The 22,785-nt window shown below is 44.4% G+C and overlaps 1 long non-coding RNA gene across 1 annotated transcript in view; it reads right to left on the reverse strand.

The window, feature by feature from the left end:
* Positions 1 to 22,785, reverse strand: part of LOC142826697 (uncharacterized) — a 193,750-nt gene that overhangs the window by 131,101 nt on the left and 39,864 nt on the right. Inside the window, exon 2 of the long non-coding RNA XR_012900900.2 lies at positions 6,405 to 6,532. This is a non-coding gene — a long non-coding RNA (uncharacterized LOC142826697). The remainder of the gene's footprint in view (positions 1 to 6,404; positions 6,533 to 22,785) is intronic.

Consider the following 22,785-nt stretch of genomic DNA (forward strand, 5'->3'; position numbering starts at 1 on the left):
AGGAGATATGCCATGGTTGTTTGTACCCAAAATCAAACTCACATATTTGCCTCCAAAACAGATTGTTACACATTTCAGCATTTTGGGGGTCTCATTTACCAAAGAATCATTGAGATGAGGTTGTAATTTTATACTCAATTTTTCAAGATCACCTACTATAAAATATCACAAAAATCAAGCAAGAACACAGTCGGAGGATACACACATGGCTAAATAAATTCCATTTGCTTATTCAAAATTAAATAGATGAAAACAAACCCAGGTAAATTTGTAATATGTTATAAGCACACAATATCTACTTTTGCTATTAAATAGCCTAACTGACAGTTCCTGTGATCATCTGATTTATAAACCATGGCACTGTGACAATTTGGGAAAATCTGTACATCTGATTCTGTCTGAGACAGAGTTCTTTGTATACATCTTTACCAAGCTGCAAACTCCATTTTAATGTTCTGCACTTTGACTTCTCTATTGTCTACTTTCCTCTATGCTAGACTGGTTAGAATTCCAAAGGTAATGTCAAAGAACTAACAAAAGAGGGTTGTCGGCGTATGTGTTTGTAGAGTGATGCATCATCAATCTACAGAAAAGGCCACCCCCTTTCTAGAAGAACTAGGGGTATGTCTACACTACCACCCTAGTTCGAACTAGGGTGGTAATGTAGGCAACCGGAGTTGCAAATGAAGCCCGGGATTTGAATTTCCCGGGCTTCATTTGCATAAAGCTGGGCGCCACCATTTTAAAATGTCCACTAGTGCGGACTCCGTGCCACGCGGCTACACGCGGCACGGAGTCCGCACTAGCGGACATTTAAAAATGGCGGCGCCCGGCGACATGCAAATGAAGCCCGGGAAATTCAAATCCCGGGCTTCATTTGCCACTCCAGTTGCCTACATTACCACCCTAGTTCGAATTAGGGTGGTAGTGTAGACATACCCTAGTTTAGCTAGAGAAAGGATACCTAGTCAGGAAGGATGCTAAGGTCCTCCTGTTCAGACTGATCAGGGAGTCACCTGACTGGAAGACAACAAAAGGGCAAAAGCTGCTTTATTTTCTCTCTCTTTGGCTATTTTTCACCAATTTAAGAGCATTTCTAACGTCAAGATATACCTATCTGGTGCTTCTCCCCATCCACAAGGCTTATTACCCAGTCAGGCTATGTCTATACTACAGGGTTTTTGTGCAAAAATCCGCAGTGTCCACACCTCAAGTGCGTTTTTGCACAAGAAAATTTACAGTAAAATGGCAGAACAGAGAGTTTTTGCAGTGTAAGTACAGCTCTTTCTACAACTCCTTTTTTCACAAGAGTTGTTTCCCAAAAAAAGGTGTGTATGGATGCTAAACTGGAGTTTCTTGCGCAAAAAGAACCTGTCAGAAAAAGCACAGATGCTCTGATAGCCATTCTGTGAATAGGAATCAGAACTTTCTTGTGCAAGAGTGTCCATCCAATGTGGATGCTCTCTTGCATAATAGCACATTGCTTTTGTGATGTTCTTTTTCAGGTGTGGACGCGCTTTTGTGCAAGACGTTTTTGCAGAAGATCTCTTCTGCAAAATGCTTCTTGTGCAAAAACCGTACAGTGTAGACAAAGCCTCAGATGAAGCTATTAGGTTGGTTTGTTCTTGCCAAATCCATGCTGACTGTTACTTATCTCCTTACTGTCTTTTAAATGTTCCATAAATTGATTTCTTAATTATTTGTTACCTTGTCTTTCCTGGTACAGAAGCTAAGATGACTGTAATTCTGTAATGCCGTGGGTTGTCCTTATTTCCCCTTTTTATGAAGTGGTGATATATTTGCCCCTCTCCAGTCCTCTAGAATCTCACCAGTCTTTAATGACTTATTCAGAATAATCCTTAAAGCCTGAGATATCTCCTCAGTCAGAATAATTCCCTAAACAACCGCAGTACGGCAGGCTACAATATAGCCCTTCAACCGTATCTCTTAGCAAGTCTTCCCTCTTTTGGGTATGAGGACAAAGTGTGTCAGAGTAAAAACTGTCCAAAACAAACAAAGAAAATAGTTCCATAGACCAAAAGAGCTCAGGTCCCCTACTTCAGTTCCATAGGAGCCTCAGCTCCTATCTGCTTGTGTAATTTTAGGCCAAGAGTTAGTCCTAGAGATTACAACAGAAGAGACAAACCAGCTGACCTTAAGGGCTTGGTCCGGCAATGTCATCAGGCTCCTTCTCATCAAGAAGCATTTGATTCAACTTGATACTCGAGTGACCTGAAAGCCTTACTTGTGAGTGGCTACCCCCGTCTTCCCATCCCTAAAAAGCCAGCTGGGTATACTGGATTGAGGCTGACTTGGACCAGAGAAGGTTTTTTAATCTTTCATGACAGAGGTCATCTTTCCCACCACTCTGTATCTATGACAGAAATCACTTAATCACAAGGGGGATACTTTTACATTTCATTTTGTTATTGTGTAAGTGCATTTTCTTTTTAGTTTTCTTCTTTTGATGACTGAAACTGTTTTGCATTGTACAACATCCTCTAGAGGGCCATTTATGACAAAGGAAGAGTACTTTAATAAATGAAAGGACTCTGAACTTACTCATTGTTTATGAACTCTGCAGCTAGCTTTTTCTTTTTAAATAAAGTCCCTTTTAAGTAATCCCTTTTAACATTTTATTGAAGCAGCCCTGAGCTAGGACACTTTGTTTATTGTTTAAATTTTGTTTTCATTCAATTATCAACCAAACATACTTACATAGATAGGATTTGATAAATCCAATAATCCCATTTCTCTGCACTTCACAGCTGCTGGTGCCAGTATTACTAAATAATTCATATTTCCACAAACAATCTCAGCATGTTAATAGCAAACAAACAAAACAAAAGCTTATGGTCAAGTAAAACCTTTTACTCCAATGATAATAAATTGTCATCTGGAATAATGGCTATTTAAAATGCTTATTAAACTACAAATGAATGACCATAAGAAATGTGTCACGTAGAGACATTTTAAGCTAATATAGGAAATTCAGGACCACGCGCTCTACCTTGTACAGATTCTTTGCACCATAAATGAAAGGCGAGATCCATGAATGGACTTAAGCACGTTGAGTGTCATAGTACCTGGAAAATCAGAGGAACAGCCTTGTTGTCTACATAACTGAGGCAGGTGACTAAGATTCTATACAATGAATGGGGAGAAACAGATGACTTGAGTGTGACCCACAAACGTTGCATGCCATGTAGAGAGCCATTTATGGTTGCCAGGAGGAGATGCTGGGTGTTTTCTAAGCCATTCCCCTTTCTGTATCCTTGCTTCAGGGAGAAAACTATGTGTGATCCAAAAACTGGGTGAAAATTGGCATTTGGCTGCCTAAGTCACATGTAGAGCCTGAAGAAAAATGACAAGGAAATAGTGCCTTCCTTATAACCTGTGCCCTAGTGGATGAGGACTCACCCTGGATGTTGAAAGCCCCTTGCTCAAGTTCCCCCTCCTCTTGTGGATTTGACTAAGGATTTTCTACCTCAGGGGTGAGTACCTTAATTATTAGTCTATCAAGACACTCAGACCTAGTCTCTGGCCTAAATAACATTTTCTTATTCAATTAGAGTGGAACAAATATACTAGGAGAGGCTGAAGGAGCCCCTTATCAGGGTTTCCATAGTTCAGTAGTTAGTGCACTCACCTGAGTGGAGGCTGATTCCTATTCAAATCTCTTCCCCTCCATTGTGCGTGAAATCACAAGAGAAGCCCAACAGAGCAGGTGGCCTTTGATAATGTATATGAGACTGAGCCCTCACACATGACTTAGCTGGACAAAAAAAATCCTTTCCTACTTTGTGACTTGCTCTTGGGCTTAGGCAGGAGAAAGGCATCTGGCACCTCAGAGTGCAGAACCAGAGTGCATGTCAAGGGGCAAAAATGTAGGGTCTGGGTGAGTTTAGACTCCAATAAGGTTTTCTTCACAGTCTATAAAATATATCCCACAAATATAAGAACATAAGTGTATCACACTCAAAGTGGTTGCACACAGATGGCTTCCCTAAAGTATATAAACAAATTTGTTGTTAATCGAGGAGAATAGAGGCGAATGGTCATGTCACATATGGATTTGCAGAAGTCCTTAACACATGACTATGTAATATAGCACTAGGATTCTGAATTGGATACACATATTTAGAGTCTTTTAAAAACACAGACCTTATTCATAAATATGTATTTTATACTTTCTTAGTATTTATAAGTGATGATGTACAGCCGTATAGTGTAGCTGCTTAGAGACAACCATTGCCTTTCAGAAAATTCAATGATGAGATTAATAATAGCCTTAAGTATTGTGATGGGTTTGAAGGGCTACTTTCATATTATATGAGTTTGTATTTTAAACTTTTTAAACTGACTGACAGTCAGACTCTTGTATTGCAGTACTGGCAGAACCAGAGCTTAGAGTTGACATAGTCTGCCAAGCTGCTCTAAATTAATGTGGGGGACTAGACTAGCACAGGGCTGAAGAAGAGTAAAGGCCACTATTGAATTTCCCAAGCCACGGCCAAGGTTATGGAACAAGACAAAGGATGGGAGTACTGATAAATTCATGCAGGAGGGCCAACAGATTTGGTGTTGGGTGCGGGGGGGGGGGGGAGAAGGGAGACACTGTAACAATTCTGAAAGGGGCGGGGTCTTGGGTGGAAGAGGCAAGGGTGGATTCTGTGCATGCCTCTCAATCCTGGCTGGTGAAGGGAGGGGACAGAGGTGTAAATCACGGAATCCAAATATTTCTCCTTGCTCCCTTACCATCAGGGGAGCAGGAAGAAAAGTGAGCCTCATCCTGGTGCACAGGGCTGCTGCCCCCCCACCTCAAATGTCTCAAAACTCTTCCCTTGGGAAGGGGTGGAGCTGGGGTAGCCAGACTTGAGAGCCACCCAGAACACAGGTGCTCTGGTGTCAGTTGGAAGGGCCCTGGGCTTCAGCTGCTGCTGCTCCAGTGGTAGAGCAGCAGACAGGAGGAGCCCCAGGCCCTTTTGAATTGCCAGGCTCCAGGGCAACTGTCCCATTTAATCCTTCTGTTGGCAGGCCTGTCCCCACTGTACATATTGGGGACTGATGCACCAAAATGTTGTTATCTTCACTTTCAAAGCCCTTCGGAATTGATCAGCACCCTGCCTGTCATTTCTAATTTAGTATTGAGAGGTCAGTTTCTGGATCTCATGGGTATATGATTTCAGCCTCCATTGTCTATTCATTGATTTTTCAAACAAGCACCTTCATGTTTTCTGTCTCCACCCCTCCTTCATGGGAAGTACTCCCCATAAACCTCCACAAAATTAAGTCATGATGTGCCTTTAAACCCTCCTCAAAACTTTCCTTCACCATGAGACCTCTAAAAAGCTTGACAACAGCTAGGCAGCTGGAGCACCAAAACCACAGCCTGTGATATTGACTGATATGAACTTATTGTCTCCTTATAATCCTCCATTGGTTGTTTGTATTCATCAGATGTCTCTTGTCTTATACTTCCTTTGCATGTAGTATGAGGCAGGGATTGTCTTGAGTTTGTGTACAGTACTTAGCACAATGGGTCCTGTTCTATGACTCCTTCTGAGCACTACAATATAATAATAATAATGTTCAATAACAGCAGCACATTAAGGGTATGTCTACACTACCACCGTAGTTCGAACTAGGGTGGTAATGTAGGCAACCGGAGTTGCAAATGAAGCCCGGTATTTGAATTTCCCGGGCTTCATTTGCATCTTGCCAGGCGCCACCATTTTTAAATGTCCGCTAGTGCGGACTCCGTGCCGCATGGCTACACTAACTAGGTACACGGACTAGGTAGTTCGGACTAGGTTTCCTAGTCCGAACTACCATTACTCCTCGTTTCATGTGAAGGAGTAACGGTAGTTCGGACTAGGAAGCCTAGTCCGAACTACCTAGTCCGTGCCGCATGTAGTCGCGCAGCACGGAGTCCGCACTAGCGGACAGTTAAAAATGGTGGCGCCAGGCGAGATGCAAATGAAGCCCGGGAAATTCAACTCCCGGGCTTCATTTGCAACTCCGGTTGCCTACATTACCACCCTAGTTCGAACTCGGGTGGTAGTGTAGACATACCCTAAGTCTGAGGCAGACCTGAGAATTAACTACAGTGCCTTAACACTGAGTACCTGAACTATAAGATCAGTTTTCATCCCAAATCCCATTTTACAAGTTAGGAAATGAAGCAGAGAGGTGAAGGCCATAGATGAAATAAGTGTGAGGGCTGGGATTACATATCAAGACTTCCAAATTCCTAGTTTTGTATTGAAATTACTTGAATCTCACCTCTCTCCAGTCTCTTTATAACATTTAAAAGGCAATTTTTAAGAAAACATATGTATGCCATGTTATCCAAACTCTACTCTCCATAGAAAAAGGAAGACGGAAGTAGGGCAATTACTCACCTGGCATGAATGTTATATGAGGAACAGGAGGAAGGTGTCAGGATCCTGTGTGTATGTGTACCATGGCAAGCCACACCATGCCTGGGAAGAGGAGATGGTGTTCCACAGTGTTGGTGGTGCAAGCATACCTTAAGAGAAATAGAAGGACATCAAACATAGAGTTGTCAGGCACAGAGGTAGTTAGAGCACCCAATTGACTTCACTATTTTTGAGGATCAAAGCTCCTTGACCCCATTGGAAGTGAATGGAGAGACCACACATGCTCAGAAGTTCTAACAAACAGCATCTTAGAAGGTACAGTCAGTCAGCAGAGTTCAGAATCAAATCCATTTAGAGTCCTGCTGCAGCAAAGCACCCTGCATACAGCACAATACAAGCAAAATCTAGTCCTAAATAAGAGAACCTCTGAACTTAACCAGGATCACTCTGACATCAGAAATCTAGCTGGCAATTTGTTCTGTGACCGCAAGGTGCCAGTTGTAGAGCAACGCTAAGAGTAGATTTAAGCGGACCATTTAAACTCTGACCTTCATAATAGCTCTTGCCTCACTGATATCTGTGTTGGCAATAATGAGGGCTTTATGCAGTTATTAATTCATGAAGCAAAGCCACAAACTCTTTCAGAGGATCACCTTTGTCCTATGGAAGCTATATCAGCCAAGTGATAGCATTCCATCCACCAACATGTCATTTCAGCCCTGACTTTTCACTGAAAGTTCAACACATTTTTATTTCTGTTGACAGAAATGTATCTGTCAGCATATTCTGGAAGAATCATTTATCCACAAAACCACATGACCACAAATAAGAACAATAGCCAAAAGATTCCCTTCTAAAATTCTTTTGGTGCACTCTCCTGTTCATTCATTGCTACAAGAGAATAACTTTACAAGTGATGTGAAGGACAGGACATGTTGTGAAGCCGGGTCTGTAACCTTAGAGATTGTTATAATGAAAATTAAGAGTCAGCGGGGGCAAATACCTTCCACTGCTCCTTCTCTGCTGCAATAGACACTTACTTACTCCTGCTGAAATGAGCAGTTGCCACACAGGCACACAAAGAAATGCATGAGGCCAATATCTGTGGCTATATCCACTGGATATTTTGGCACCATTCCCAGAATCTGTTTTGAAAGCTACTTCAGCTCAGCAGGACATTTGGCCAATAACAAGAAGAGAACAAGAATAAATCCTGAAAATGAATGAGCTAAAGGAATAGAATGAAGAAAGTCACTTTTTTTTGTGAGGCAAATTGCAAAATCTGTGTGACAAGAGTGGCCCAAAGGGTGAAGGATGCTGGTTGCTCTGTGTGTTTGGGTGTAGTAGCAAGCAGAGTCCTCCTGCTCATAATGAAAGTCAAGGAGGCATTCTGAGATATATCTCCTCAGTGCTTCCTTTCAAACAGTGTGGCTCTGCATTGTCCCAAACCAGGTGCCAAAGAGGCACCATTTGGCCCTGTTTAGAGTCATATTTATACGCCATGAAGCAGCAAGAAGTGGCAGCAGTGGAAGGTTTTGGTTTTGGTTTTGTTTGGCAATTCATCTTTATATTGAGCTTGTGGAGAGAAAAATGATTAATATCTAACCATAACAGAACCATTCCTGACAGTCTTTGTAATACCTGTTAAATATAGAAACAAACAACAAAAAAGACTTTACCATTGTTTACGCCTCTTAGCAATGCAGACCAGACAAAACTATGGAATGTTGGATTTAGGTTAAATTCTGTTGTTAAGATGTCAAGCAATCAGACTCCACTGGAATTTATTAATCAAAGGGTATTAATCAAAGCAGCACAAACAGAATGGAAGGTCATACATACCAAACCAGTCTGAGGAACAGTAGGCAGTGTTGGACAGTATCAGCTAGCTCCCAGAACTTGCATACAATATGCATGTTTGCAAAATACAGTAAAAAACCTATTCACTAACAGAGCTCTTTTTTTGGTATATGATTTGCATAATGAATAAACTGAAGACAAATGTTTGATAATTCATTATTATATCAATCACAAAAGATATCTGTAACCAAATCCATTTGACAGAAAACATATTAGAGTAGTTCCTGATAAGCTAGAAGCATCTTCAGAAAGATCAATATTTAATCAATTACAGCCATCTCTCATCAATCATAAGTTGTCTCTTTTTGGCCACCTAAATATATTTTCTACGTCAGAGTAAAAGAACATACAATCCATCATTAGAAACATGCTAATACTTAGCAAAAATTTACCATATTGATAACACACTAGAATTAGCAAAAGTTAAGATTAAAGAATTATAAATGTAATGTGACTTTGGATCTCGTATAAAGAATCAGTAAATTATTGTAGTTTGATTCATTTAGGGTATGTTTACACTGCAGAGTTTTTTTGGGGAAAACATCTGTTTTCCCAAAAAAACGTCACTTATGTCAACACTGCAATCACGTTCTGTCACCAAAAAGTTGAAAGAAGGGAGAGGTTTTTCTGACAGAGGTAAACCTCTTTATATGAGGAAGAAACCTTTTTCTGAAAGAACTCTTTCGGGAAAAGGTGTGTATGGATGGGGAAGACGGTTTTCTTTCAAAAAGAAGAGGCCTCCAGGAAATAACACAAGTGCCCTGATGGCCACTCTGTCCAAAGTAATCAGAAATCTATACTTTGTCTCCTGGCACCTCTTAAAGCTGCAAGTACCCTGGACAAGCGTTGTGACAGGAAGCCAGCCCTGGAGCAGCACCTGACCACAGCTCTCCCTGTCACAGGCATTGCCAGCTATGGAGGAGCCACAAGCTCCCAGACACCCCCCGGCCCTTGCTGGAAGCAGCACCAGGGCTCCCAGGACCCACCAAGAGATACCAAGCATTGGGCACCCTCCTGGTCTTGAGCAGAGATCTTCTCCCTCCTGGAGCTGTGGGGGGAAGAGAAGACCCTACAGGATCTCTGCTCCAGATACCGAAACACCGATATCTGTGAGTGCATGGCCAAGGCCCTGGGGGAGTGGAGACACCCACCCTGGACCTTAGAACAGGTCCTGAGTACAGTTAAGGAGCTCCACCAGGGCTATGTGATAGCCAGGGAGTGCAGCTTATGCTCCGGGGCAGGACCCCACTCCTGCCCCTATAATGAGGAGCTGCCCCCGATCCTGGGGGAGAGGAAGCCCTTTCCCCACCAATGGTGGTCGACTCCAGCCTTGAGATGTTCATTTTCACCTGCCTGGAGGTCGCAGAGGAGGAGGAGGAGGAGGGACAGCAGGGGCAGGAGGAGGAGGAGGACACAGCAAGTACAGTCACGCTGATCCTGGAGCCAGTAACTCCTAAACCTGGACAAGTCTAAGGCATCATCTGTCGCTGGGGAGAGATCATCAGGTGAGTGCTCTCAGTTTTCCACACACACAGGACAGAGGAGGCTGGTGCAGGGGTTGGAGTGCGATTGTCGCTCAGCCTGCTCAGGCTGGACATCATGCTGCAGTCCATGGAGTCCATGCACGTGGCCCCTGAGCACTCCTGGGATCCTGCTCACAGGCTCAGAGGAGGCCACACACACATCTGGCCCTGGGCGGGGACGTCCTCCCACCACCAGCCACTGCTGGAAGCAGGCTGGCCACAAGGGCAAATGCATGATCCCATACACACCAAGGAGTGTCGCACAGAGCACATGGGCATGCTTGCCCATGAAAGGTAGCACCTGCTCCCATAGACAATGCTGCTAGGTGTGTGTGGACCCCAGAGAAGGCCAGGCTGTTCCAGGCCCCTCTCCTACCCCTGGGATCCCACTGTAGCCAGACACTTCCCTTGCCTGCTTGTCCATGGGCAGGAGAGGGGGGGGGGGGGGAGGAGAGCAGGCAGGATGGTTCCCTGGGCACCTTGGAGCCCCTGTGATGCAGGACCTGCTATGCAGGCCACACATGGCCTTTCTCCTGGGACATCCCTGTTTTCTGGTCCAAGGACTGTTACTCGCTGCTCACAGAGGAGGGCACAGCCTCAGGGACAGTGTCTGCATGGATGACTGACCACCTCTCCCTCTTTATTCTCCACTGGCAGACCAGCCATCACTGAGGGGTGAGCCACACCACCCGAGCCAGCCGCCCAGCCCTGGGGGAGCTGCAAGCACAGGAGGGCCCAAAAGCACCTCATGAGGAAGCACATGGCCATCCTGAGCAACATGCAGCGGACCCTGGCCCAAAAGGTCTGGGATGATGCCGAGTGGCGGAACTGCATGTGGGATCAGCTTGTGTGGTAGGGCAAAAACTTGTGTGACACCATCCAGAAAATGATGGCACACCTGGCTCCTGTCCTCACTCCAATCACCCCCACTCCAGGCCTCCCCACTCCAGCTCCCCCTGCTATGCCTATTGTCCCCACCCCCTATCCCCTGCCATCTTTGACCCCTTCCAACCTCCCATCCTGCCCACCCCCTTGTTGTCCCAGGCCCCACCCACCTCTGAGTTTGCTGAGGTCCCCAAACCCGAGGTGGCACTACCAGCTGCCCAACATGTCACTCCCAGCCCTGAGCTCCCCTACTCACCCCCCTCCAGTTTCTCAGCTCCCCTTCTCCCCAGTTACTTTAAAAAAATATAAACTTTTTGTTGTTCCAATCCAAACTGGTGTCTTTATTGACTGTGCAGGGAAGGGTGGAAGGCACAGGCCCCTAGTGGGGAGGCCCTGGGGAGAGTTACTGGGCTCCTTGTGAGAAACTCTCTCTCAGGGCCTCCCAGATGTGCACTCTCACCTGATGTGCCTGGTGGATGGCAGCTGTCCACAGCTGCCCAAAGGTCCTCCCTTCCTGGCTGGCCTCTGCCCCCACCCCAGGAGGAAGGCTTCCCCCTTCCTCTCCACGATGTTGTGGAGAACATAACAAGACGTGACCACCTCAGGGATACTGTGCTCCCCCATGTTCAGGCGGGTCAAAAGGCACCTAAACCATGCCTTGAGGTGGCCAAAGGCACACTCCGCCTGCATTTGGGCCTGGCTGAGGTGCACATTGAATTGTTCCCTGCTGGGGTCTGGGTGCCAATTTAGAGCTTCATGAGATAAGGCATTAGTAGATAAGCCACATCCCCAACAATGAACAGTGGCACCTTCAGGTCCCCCATGTGAAAGTCCCCCTGGGGGAAGAATTTCTCAGCCTCCAGCTTGTGGTGGAGGCTGGAGTTTCTGAATATGTGGGCATCCTGCGCTCTGCCCAACCACCTGACAAAAATGTTTGTGAACTGTCCATGGTGATTGACCAAGGCCTGCAGCATCATGGAGAAATAGCCCTTGCAGTTTATGTATTGGGCTGCTTGATGATGTGGTGTGTGGACTGGGATGTGGGTTCCTTCAGTGGCTTCACCACAGTTGGGGAACCCCAGGGTATCAAATCCTGTGACTATGGGGTCCAGGTCTCCCAGGCAGATGACCCAGCACAGCAGGATGGAGTTGATTGCCCTCACAACCTGCATAAGGGGACAAACAAACACACAAAACAGAGAATGAGAGAGGGGGTTCCTGAGCCCTTGAGAGGTGTCTGCCCCCCTCACCCTCCAAACACCCCAGGAGCCACCCCCTATGAGACCATCCCCCCCAGCAGCAGAGCTGTGTGAGGACAGGACGGCAGAACTCCCTGGGGAGTTCGATGTGCTTATGCTGTGTAGATGCTCTCTTTCGAAATGAGTTTTTCTGGCATATCTCTTCCAGAACAGCTTCTTTCAAAAGAAGCTTGCAGTCTAGGCGTAGCCTTACTAAGAGGAGAAAAGATCTGGATGCTCATTCATCATTACCATAAATATTAACAAAGAGATCTAATAGATCTTTCAGGTAGAGCCGCATATTGAAAGTGGCATGATCCCATGGCAAGCATTAGTTGGTATTCTCTCAGCTTCTGGGTGGAGAGTGGAACATTAGAACGGCCGTACTGTGTCAGACCAAAGGTCCATCTAGTCCTGTATCCTGTTGTCCAAGAGTGACCAATGCCAGATACTCCAGAGGAATTGAACAGAACAGGGAATCATCAAGCAATCCTTCTCTCGTCATCCATTCCCAGCCTCTGACAGAGACTAAGGACACTTGGCCAATAGCCATTGATAGAACTAACCTCCATGAATTTATTTAGTTCTTTCTTGAACCCTGTTAAAGTACTGGTCTTCACAACCTCCTCTGGCAAGGAGTTCCACTGGACAACTATGTGCTCTGTGAAGAAAACCTTCCTTTTGTTTGTTTTAAACCTACTACCTGCTGATTTCATTTGGTGACCCCTAGGTCTTGTGTTATGGGAACAAGTAAAGCATTACTTTTAGGGAGCACAACTTCTCTGATCCCCAGTCCTGGCCTGTAGCAGGTACAGAAGTGTTGGAGGCAAATGTGCAGGGCTGATAATAAGAACTTTTAAAATAATGGAGCTGATATGCAAACCCACAAGAATCAAACCCATGAAAGCCCTTGTGATTATTGCAAACTTACGCAGCTCTTTTCAACAGATGATTCAAGGTCACTCGATAGATTACATTGCTCAGTCCTAAAAGAACTAGATATATGGTGCATTATGTGCACACATTACGGTAACAGAAGAGAGTCATGTGGAAAGAACAGCAGTGCTTTAGAGTCACATGAAAACCATTTCTTCTCCCCTGTGTATTGCAATATTTTTCTTAAAAAAATATTAGAAGGATCTGTACTTCCAGATTGCTACACATCTGAACTTTGTGGAATCTCCATCACCTGTACAAAGTGAGTATAAGTGGCTGCCAGATCAGAATGAGAGCACTTGCAACTCAATTTTCACAGGTGTGAAGCACTATCCAACAGGCACAGCAGAAAAAACATCAGACCCAATGTGCCTGGGTATAAAAAGAAACTGAACTTTTATTTGAGTAAATTTTAGAAAATTAATGTATATTTGGCCCTTGAATGCAACGGAGTCATTTATAATGAAAACCATTTACAAAGCCCGCGACTTAGCTTGTGCTAACAAAATGTAAACAGTTGTTATCCAAAGTGGTAGTAAGAGGAAAATAAGCCATATGTATATCTGATCCCTGCTGTTTTATTATTTTTATAGCTTCACTAGTGCATAAAGATTTCAGTGAATTGCTTTAATTGTGTGACTAGTAACCAATGAGCAGTCCCTTTTGATAAAATATCCTCATTGCATTCTAGTCAGTATTTAACAACAAAAAAGACATTTCCAGTAATGACTGCACAATTGTAAGTCCCTTTGTTTTAAAATGGTTTGTCTTGACTACAAACAACCTTTTATTTTCACTTTCTAGTTAAAATTCAGAAATCTCTCCCCCCCTCCACATGTTTTTTTGCTTCAATCCTCATGATGCTCCTCAAATCGCACCTTTTGGCTTATGGTTTTAAAGTTTTCCATCCACCTTTCTCAAGTTTACACAAGACACCTAATGCCGTAGGTACCTATGGCCATGTGTACACTGGGGAACTATTTTGAAATTAGCAAATTCAACTTAATAACTCCTAATTTAACAAAATTAAGCTAGCATGTCAAAATAAGCACTATGGGGAAGCCTCAAAATTAGTCCAAGTCAGTCTCCGTTAATGTGGATGCACTACCTCTGATTTACCTCCCCAGGAAACTCTGGGGAGTAATTAGTTCAAATTACTATGGGGAGTAGTTATTCCAAATAGTGGCACTGGAACATCTACTTTATAGTTATTTCAAAATAACTATTTCAGAATTAGCATTGCTCCTGATGAAAAACAGGACTACAGGTTTCAAATTAAGCGGCCTGCTCTTCTGAAATAATGGGCTTTGCAGTGTGGACGCTCCATTTATAAATTTGACTTAAGGGGGTTATTTCAAAATAAAGTCCTAGTGTGGACCAGGGCTATGAGGGCAAAACAACCTTTGCAGCTAGAGAAATCATGGGGGTTTATCCACCTTCACAGACTAAGCAGCTACAAAAGTTGCTCTGTCATTTGAGAGTAATAATAATTATATAATTACTAGCCAGTTAGCCCGTCATAAGACGGGATTTTCAGGTATCTCCTCCAGGTCAGTCTTCTTTTCTGAGCCTCCGGTCTCTCGCTCCGTGTCTCTCTCTCTCTCTCCTCCTCCTACTGCCTTCCCCCCATCTCTCCTCCACTTCCTGCCTCCACCTCTCAGCTCTCCTCCACCTCCTGCCTCTCTCTCTGTCTCTCTCTTTCTCTTCTCCTCCTCTCCTGCTGCTCACTCGGGGGACGGCTGCATGGAAAGCGCAGGGCCCAAACGGCCGCTTGCGCCGCTTGCTCCCCCACAGCGGCCCAGCTGAGCGGTGCAGAAGTCAGCCGAGTGCCACGGCGGGAGGGGAAGGGGGCATGGTGGTGACGTATACGGCCAGGGGAGGGGGGCCTGTCCGTGTACATCACCGCCCTGCCCCCCTTCATGCTCCCCTTCATCTCCCGCTGTGGCGCTCGGCTGAGTTCTGCGCCACTCAGCCGTGCCACCACGGAGGAGCAAGCGGCACAAGCTTCTGTTTGGGCCCCATGCTCCCCATGCAGCACGGGCCACCCAGAGGGAACAGCCAGCATTTCAGGCAACAGTGCCGCCCAGAGGAAACAACCAGCATTTCAGTGTTACAGACTCTCAGACACTGGGCTACTATATATATTATTATTATTATAATTCCTACTCAGAGCTACAGTGTAGCAACCACGGTGGAAGAGACTGAGATTCCTTGCCACATGTTAACAACTGGGGTAAGCACCTCTGTCTTCCACAAACTACTGATGGACAGCTTCTTCCCAGCTGCCTGATAAATGGTGGGGAAGGGTTTTAGAGGCTGATGCAGACCAAATGACTAAAGAGCAGTTTCAGAGGTCCTGACAATGTTTTGCATATCTTTTCACTCAAACTACCTTGCACCTATTTGCATTCACTTATCAATATGAAAGACAGACTAAAGTGGTCTAACTCACATGCCAAGAAGATAGAATTAGGTGTAAAATGTTAGATGAAGTTGTGGATGATCCTCCTTAATGTACATCTTCTTACAACTTTCCTCTTAGCTGTTTTTTTTTAGTTCTTCTCTTTTCCTTCTGTGGGGTTAACAATTTAGCTCCCCCCTCCTCCCCCCCCCCCTGTGCTCTGTGCAAATATACAAGTCAAATTAAGCATGTTCACAGAAGATTGTATGACTGGACCCTTAAGCTCAGAAACAAAGCAAAAAGTAAAAATGTGAAAATTATAAATCTATAAATAGGGAGTTAGGATACAAATGAATACCAGTTTTTGCAACTAATGTTTTAAACAGATTTATTCGTATGGAACCTTTAAGATTGCTAAAGGAACAACAATCATAATATTCCTATTTAGTGTTTCACAGTTTGTTCTGTTTCATTAGTTCCTATGCAGCAAGTTAAACTTCGGAAGGAAGCCTGAGTGAAGTTCCTAGGAGATGTAGCACAGGAAAGGCACAGAGAATTTGATGGGTTCCCTGCATGTAATCTGACACATATGGGAGAACAGCTTGAATCCTAAAGTAACATCAGCTCTTATGTTCAACTTTTAGGAAATTGGATGAATAGGCTATCTATAATTTTTGAACTCCATACGCACTTTTCCGATACTCCTTTACCATGTTCAATCAGATTGCAATGGGAAATGATTATGCTGGCAGTACAGACTGAAAACTCTGAGCACCATGTGTCAAGAGCCCGTGAACAAAACTAAAAGCAGCAGTTAACAGCAGCCCCTTGTGTTTCTGTTCCTGGATGCACTCCAAAGGTCATGCTGGGGAGGGCATCATCAATGTAATATTCAGTATTCTTAACAATAGACTTGACTCCAGACTGAGAAGAAAGTTTAATATTTAACTTCCTTGAAATTGAAAACCATTTATTAGCTTTAAAATCTTCCCCTGCTGCCTTTTAAATCAGGGGTTCTCAAACATCTTCTTTCTGACCCTCCACCCCACTAAAAAACACTTCATGGCCCACCTGTGCCATAACAGCTGGTTTTCTGCATATTAAAGCTGGGGGGTAGCAAGCAGGGCAAGGGGGCCTCATGCCACAGGGGGGCCTTGCAAAGCTAATTTGCTCAGGCTTCACAGCTTCAGCGCCGGGTGGCAGGGCTCACAGGCTTCAGCAGCGCATGGCACAGCTTTCTTTGCTGTCTGTCCTGGACCCTGGGGAATCCAATGCTAGCCCTGTTTGGCAGACCCCCTCAAAAGTGCTCAAGCCCTTTCCCAGAAAGCCCCAGATCAGTGTTCCCTCTGAGCTGTGTGACAGTTCAGTCTGGCAGCTGCTTAAAGAGCCCTGCCCCACAAGGGATTCAGGACTCATGCACAGAGCTGCTTGGTGGGAATAGAGGCACTTCTCCCTTAGCAACAGCAGCAGCTCCTTTCAGAGGACGGTCGCCAAGGGAGAAGTGCCTCTCCCCCCCGGCAAGCAGCACTGGGCCCGAGTCCTGAGCCCCTGGCTGGGCCTAGCTCATTAAGCAGCTGTGGGGCTGTGCTGCCACACAACTTAGCAGGAACACTACCCCTGATCCTGGGTGAGAATCTCTGTTGAAAAGATGAGAATTCAGTTCTTCACACAGTCCTCATACTGCTATGAAGTCATCAGACTGACATGTTGACAACTGACATATTTCCAAGCCCTAGACTAGGAGTCATAAACACGACATTATGATGAGTTCATTATGATGAGAGGTTCTTATTCAAATCTACATGTCAACAATAGTAGTAAGAGAAAAATAGAAGATTTCTGGCAAAATTAATTGCTTTCAGTGCAAGTATCTTCTCTTTTTCTATCTTTTCATCTTTTATTTAGTAATAAACAGAAGGTACTTCAGCTTTTCTCCACGTGCAATTGCTTCCTCCCTATCTGATATCATTTCACTGATAATGAGTCACATTGATAGGAGAGGTGTGCATGGGGGGCATAAGGAAGTACAGTTCTGTCTTGTGCAGCTGGTTTGCATGGAAATAATTCTCATGATGGCCCCACTTGTCCATAGGCTAGCATCATTCTTACTGATATCTCACTCCAGAAGGTAAGCAGGGAAATCCACACTCTACTTCTGGATGGGTGTGTCTACACTACAGCGTTATTTTGAAATATCTAATTTTGAAATAGTTATTCTGAAATATCTTATTTCGAAATAACGCATCTACACACAAAATAGCGCATCCACACTGATTGGATGCTGAATCACATTTAAGGCCAGCTGGAACTGGTTCCAACAGGGCATCAGGTCAGAAGTTACCTTGTGGCCAGGGTGGCCAGCAGGGCACCCTGGGAAGGGCTGGAGGCCCCCTATTTTGAAATAAGCGTCTACACAGAGCATATTTTGAAATAGCAATTTCGAAATTGGTAAACTTTATTCTATGAGGAATAGCATTGAAATTGGCACTATTCCTCGTGGAAAGAGGTTTACCAATTTTGAAATAAGCCCTCCACTATTTCAAATTAATTTTGAAATAGCAGTTGGCTTGTGTAGATGCTAGGAAAGTTATTTCAAAATAACGGCTGATATTTTGAAATAACTTTGCTGTGTAGACATACCTTATGCTAGTAAGGGTCATCCCACTCATGCAGCCCAGCTTTGTGCCACCTTTGTTCCTGCAACACTGACTTTATAACAGTATTGGAAACACACCCCAGGGAGGGGGGTAGATGAAAAGGAGACAGTGGTAATGCATGAATTTTCATGAGAAAATTAATAAGTATCACAGGCAAAGTTACTGGAGCATGTCTCTGCAGGATTCAATGGACATCTCAGTGCACATCAGCACCCTGTTTGGTCATAAGTTCTAGCTATGCAGGGCTAAGCCAGCTCACAGAAACACAGCTACACTCCTTCATTTCTGTGACATTCTCCTCCTCCCTGCATTGCACTCCTCATGGCAGAGACACTTGCCCTATGTCCCTTCCCTGGCTTCCTGCTCCATGTCAAACTGCTGCTGGGACTCATCATAAGCCTCTGGCCTTGAGAATAGTTCCTGGCTGTCTGCCACACTGAGCAACCCTGCTGCGTGCCTCACATCCTCAACTAGCACTAATGGTGAAGGTGTTGTCCCAGACTGGGTGGAGGCCAGCAGATTATGAGGTTCTGGCCCAGGCCTGTACTAGTGCCTCTGATTGGGCAGTGATACGCAGTGCTGAGGGGAAACTAGGTGGAAATGGTGTTGCTGGTACTGGATGGGATTGGGTGAAGGAAGTCATGAAGGTAGTGATGTCAGCCAGACAACTGGAGAAATTGTTCCATGTAACAGAACAGGGCCCTGGTGACTCTTCAAATTGTGTGGTTAAGAAGGAGATTTTGGCCATGGCCTCTGGGGTTGTGCCAGTGGTTCGAGGAACTGCCCTGATTTTGATACATTGGCTTTAAGACTGCATTGCATGATGGTTTGAATTCAACAATGAAAGTGGTTTTAGGACCCCATATCCAGGAAGGGGATTCCCAGAGTTAAAGCAGGATATTTTTTGAGCAGCAACAATTTTTCAAGACACACATGGACAGGCCGGAAAAGGAAAGAAGTACAGGAGAATGAAGCCTGTATAGGCAGTAACTTTTGCCAACAACAGGCCCCCAGATCTCTGTACGGAGTCAGGGGGAAAGGGCCTGGTGTACAGTGGTATGGGAAAAGAAAAGGACAGAGAGGTGCAATGAGCAGCAGCCATTAGTTGTAAGGCCTGGAGTCACATACTCACTTTCCATCTAAATTGTATTAAAAAAGTGTCACACCCATCTGTGAGAAGGGGACTTTGTCCTTATAGTTCCCCCACTGTCACCAGATAAAGAAACAGAACTCAAGATGGGTAAAGAAAATTTCAGTAACACCTTTCTGTCTGGCAAGAAACTGCAAATCAATAGAGAATGTTGTGGAATCCTCATTCATAGAATCATAAAATCATAGAATAATAGGACTGGAAGGGACCTCGAGAGGTCATCGAGTCCAGCCCCCCGCCCTCAAGGCAGGACCAAGCTCCGTCTACACCATCCCTGACAGATGTCTATCTAACCTGTTCTTAAATATCTCCAGAGAGGGAGATTCCACCACCTCCCTTGGCAATTTATTCCAATATTTGACCACCCTGACAGTTAGGAATTTTTTCCTAATGTCCAATCTAAACCTCCTCTGCTGCACTTTAAGCCCATTACTCCTTGTCCTGTCCTCAGAAACCAAGAGGAACAAATTTTCTCCTTCCTCCTTGTGACACCCTTTTAGATATTTGAAAACCGCTATCATGTCCCCCCTTAATCTTCTTGTTTCCAAACTAAACAAGACCAGTTCATGAAGCCTGGCTTCATAGGTCATGTTCTCTAGACCTTTAATCATTCTTGTCGCTCTTCTCTGTACCCTTTCCAATTTCTCCACATCTTTCTTGAAATGCAGCGCCCAGAACTGGACACAGTACTCCAGCTGAGGCCTAACTAGTGCAGAGTACAGCGGCAGAATGACTTCACGAGTTTTGCTTACAACACAACTGTTGATACAACCTAGAATCATATTTGCTTTTTTTGCAACTTGTGGTCCACTATGACCCCTAGATCCCTTTCCGCCATGCTCTTTCCTAGACAGTCGCTTCCCATCTTGTATGTATGGAACTGATTGTTCCTTCCTAAGTGGAGCACTTTGCATTTCTCTTTATTAAACCTCATCCTGTTTACCTCTGACCATTTCTCTAACTTGCTACTCTCTATCCCAATATCTACATCATTGATGAAGATATTGAACAGTACAGGTCCCAAAACAGACCCTTGTGGAACTCCACTTGTTATCCCTTTCCAGCAGGATTTAGCACCGTTAACAACAACTCTCTGACTACGGTTATCCAGCCAATTATGCACCCACCTTATCGTGGCCCTATCTAAGTTATATTTGCCTAGTTTATCAATAAGAATATCATGCGAGACCGTATCAAATGCCTTACTAAAGTCTAGGTATATGACATCCACCGCTTCTCCCTTATCCACAAGGCTCGTTATCCTATCAAAGAAAGCTATCAGATTAGTTTGGCATGACTTGTTCTTCACAAGCCTATGCTGGCTATTCCCTATCACTTTATTACCTTCCAAGTGTTTGCATATGATTTCCTTAATTACCTGCTCCATTATCTTCCCTGGGACAGACGTTAAACTGACCGGTCTGTAATTTCCTGGGTTGTTCTTATTCCCCTTTTTATAGATGGGCACAATATTTGCCCTTTTCCAGTCTTCTGGAATCTCCCCTGTCTGCCATGATTTTTCAAAAGTCATAGCTAAAGGCTCAGATACCTCCTCTATCAGCTCCTTGAGTATCCTGGGATGCATTTCATCAGGACCTGGTGACTTGCTGACATCTAACTTTCCTAAGTGATTTTTAACTTGTTCTTTGTGTATCCTATCTTCTAAACTTACCCTCTCTCTGCTTGTATTCACTACGTTAGGCACACCTCCAGACTTCTCGGTGAAGACCGAAACAAAGAAGTCATTGAGCATCTCTGCTATTTCCAAGTTCCCTGTTACTGCTTCTCCCTCCTCACTAAGTAGTGGGCCTACCCTGTCCTTGGTCTTCCTCTTGCTTTTAATGTATTTATAAAAGGTCTTCTTGTTTCCCTTTATGCCTGTAGCTAATTTGATCTCATTTTGTGCCTTTGCCTTTCTAATCTTGCCCCTGCATTCCCGTGTTGCTTGCCTATATTCATCCTTTGTTATTTGTCCTAGTTTCCATTTTTTATATGACTCCTTTTTTCTATGATCATTGTTATAACACTTTCCTATTGTTTGATTGTGTGATCTCTGTCTGGGTTGTAACTGTTTCTGTCTGCTGTATAATTAATTTTTCTAGGTGTAAATCAATTAAGGTGGTGGGGTATGACTGGTTAGGTAATTTTGTTATGATTAGTTAGTAGAATTATACTAAAAGAATTGATTAAGGTATAGCTAAGCAGGACTCAGGTTTCATTATATAAACTGGGGTCCAAGAAGACCAGGAGGAAGCAGATTAGAAGTAACAGAAGCAGAAGGAAAGAAGAAAAAGCTGGAAGAAGACCAGGAACACCAAGAGAAGGGGGAAGACCTGGAAAAGAAGAACTCACCTCCGAGACACAGCCTAAGATCAGAGAGACTGATATTGCCTGGCCAACAGGGGAAGTCTGCCTGCACCCAGATTGGTGAGCAAGACACTGTGTGCTTAGCATGTGCATTCTGCTTGTTTGGGAATTGTCAATAAATAGAGGATAAGTATTAAGGTGATGGGATATGATTCTTTAGGTAATTTTATTATGATTGGTTAGTAAAATTGTGTGAGGCTCTTTCAGTGGCTAAAGATTCAGTGGCAAAACCGGCAGCAAGATGCGCCCTGAGCCCTAGGAATTGGGTAAGGGTGAGTGTGTAAATTAACAGGGTTGCACCTTCAGCCCTAGGAACTGGGTAAAGGTGTGTTTCCCTATAGTGTGGAAGGGATAGAGACATTTGTGCAGGTAACACTAACTTTTCATCTATAATTTCATCCTTCAGGTTAAATCCTCTTTCTGTTGACTCAGTACCTTCAGAAGTATGCACAGGGTTCTTGGAGTGGAGTTCGGGTGACCTTCAAGGTTTACATTCAGTGCTTATAAAAACGGCATGTTTGGGGAGCAAAATGAGGGTGACAATTTGTGTTGCTCACCTTATGGTAGTACTGTCTCAGCTCCTTTATCTTTGCTCTGCAGTGCAGTGTGTCCCAATCATACTGGTTCTCACACAAGGAATGAGAAATATGTCCTGGTTCCTTCTATGGGTCACTCACAGCTGTGATTGCACTCCTCTCCCCACACACGGATAAGATCCTAACGCTTGATGGTAGTCCAAGAAGAAGAGCATCTGAAGTGATAGCCAGCCACGGTTCTCTGGGAAAATGCCATTAGACTCAGCACACTCCACGCTGAGCTATCCAGCAAGAAACGGAATTTAAATTTCCCAGAGCTTGCAAAGAGGAGGGGCAGATTGCTGTTTATCTGGTTGCAGAGCAGCAACAAGTGCTTCCCCAATTGGTTACTTAGCCACATCCTGAAGTTCAAACATTCTGGAGTTCAAAATAGGAAACAACCAAACAAACCCCCCAAAACCAACCAACCAAAGAAGCTCTTTGCGCGGTACACACTGCAGAGTTGTTGATAGCAAAGGGAGGCGGGCGGGGGGGGGGGGGGGGGAGTTCCTTATGTAGGTAGAAGGTTTGTGTCACTGAAACTGGGCATTTTTTCTACTTTTATCATGTTGCAATGTGAACACTGTTAGATTTGTATTACCAAAAAGGGGGTTTTGGCAGCAAAACTTGCCAGTGTAGACCTTCTGTAACTATATTAAATTTCCTTTACTGCTAGTGCAAGTAAATTCACTCTGACCCTGAACCAAAAGTCAATGGGAATCTGTCAATTGACTTGTATAGACTTTGAATGAACCCCTGGATAATGTGTGAATAATATGCAGTTTGTCATCTGTGTAATTGATTCTCTAA

This window comes from Pelodiscus sinensis, chromosome 2 (genome assembly GCF_052426305.1).
Source record: "Pelodiscus sinensis isolate ZL-2025 chromosome 2, ASM5242630v1, whole genome shotgun sequence".
Lineage (NCBI taxonomy): Eukaryota > Metazoa > Chordata > Testudines > Trionychidae > Pelodiscus > Pelodiscus sinensis.